The sequence below is a fragment of the Solanum lycopersicum genome, chromosome 9 (genome assembly GCF_036512215.1).
Source record: "Solanum lycopersicum chromosome 9, SLM_r2.1".
Lineage (NCBI taxonomy): Eukaryota > Viridiplantae > Streptophyta > Magnoliopsida > Solanales > Solanaceae > Solanum > Solanum lycopersicum.
This window is the reverse complement of record NC_090808.1, coordinates 26094759-26096388: the sequence shown is the minus strand read 5'-3', so window position 1 is coordinate 26096388 and position 1630 is coordinate 26094759.

Below are 1630 nucleotides of genomic sequence, written 5' to 3'. Positions count from 1 at the left end.
TACCAATTTACTCTCCTATCTATAGCTATTCTTAAGACTTCTCTAGGTTAGACATGAAGATACCATTCCTATATCCCCTTCACACCTTAACAAGGAAACCCTTAAATTACTCTAGGTAAGTACTTATTCATTAACATGCTTTCCAACTTAAGTCGTTATCTTCATTAGTGAAATTAAGAGATAGTCACCACATAAGGACATTCAACTAGTTGTTTTGGAGAAGACCTAAGGACTCACTCACTAAAATCTTCCAATGCCAATCACGCAATGTCTAGTTAGTGTCCCATACCACAACCTAAAATTCATAGAATTTCTTACACACTAGTAGGTATCTCATATGATGAGAATATGCAATAACAACATAGACTATACTAGATATACATGGAATCCATAATCATGACTCTACTCTGATGGTAGGTGTTCTACTTGCCAATGGTAGAAACAGGACACATCCCATGTCAGAAAATGGTTAAGGAATATCTACATTTTCTTTGTTCTCTTATATCGTTTTAGTTCGAAACTACCAAAGCATACTCACTCGGTTCTAGCCTTTGTTCTCATAAAATATTTAAATAAAGAAGTACATGAAGAGGTTCCATATCTAGTTAACAACCCAATCAGATTATACCTTACCAAAGAGTGTCCACAAAGGTACCTACAATAATGAAGAGGATAGCTCAACGACTTTTCAAAGGATGATTTCATGTCGTTCCATCCAATCAACCCTAAGTCCACCTTCCACACAAGAGGGATACCATTACTACTTTCAACTTCAAAGATATAATAACCTTCCATCAAGGGTAAAGGTTCCACTTAAAGGACGTTCATCAATATTTTCAAGGTCACAAATCAATCACACATACAAGACTAAGAGGCTTTAACATACTATGTAAAGAATTTATATTCACATTCTACATGTAACAAGTAAGGGACACAAGTCTACCAAAACAAGTTAAGCATATACTTCACATATATCATATAATTCAAGAAGCACATAAGCATAACAATTGTTATTTATTGGTCACCCTATTAACTACTATAGAATCATCAATCTAAGTTATCACAAGTCTCATATAAGTCATCAAGAATGATCATATATCAACATCAGGTAATACACCTAATGACTTTACTCTAGCCTATTAGTGACACACATCATAAACTAAAAAAAGTCATGATTTAACTCCGTATAAACACACAAGTCATCAAGACATTCAAAATATTCATGTATTCATGTTATAACATGACAAAGCCATAATTCATAAATTAATGTCGATGAGGCCATAGTGTTTCACAATTCATAAAGTAATGCCGACAAGGCCACATTAGTCACATGTATAACACATAAACACCGCCACCATAATTGGACCATACAAAAAATCATTATCAACTAAGACCTATACTAAACAATATTGAGAAATTTAGGTCATTATACCATATGTCAAATCTCACAACTTCAATCAATAACAAACTCAACAAAAACAATACTCAAAGGCCTTTACCAATGACCTTAGTTTTTAATTAAACCCAATAATTAAAATACACAATGAATCAAATTTATTACCTACTAACAATTCTTCCATGATTTGATCATAATTCAATAGCCAAAATCAAACTACAAAATAATACAATA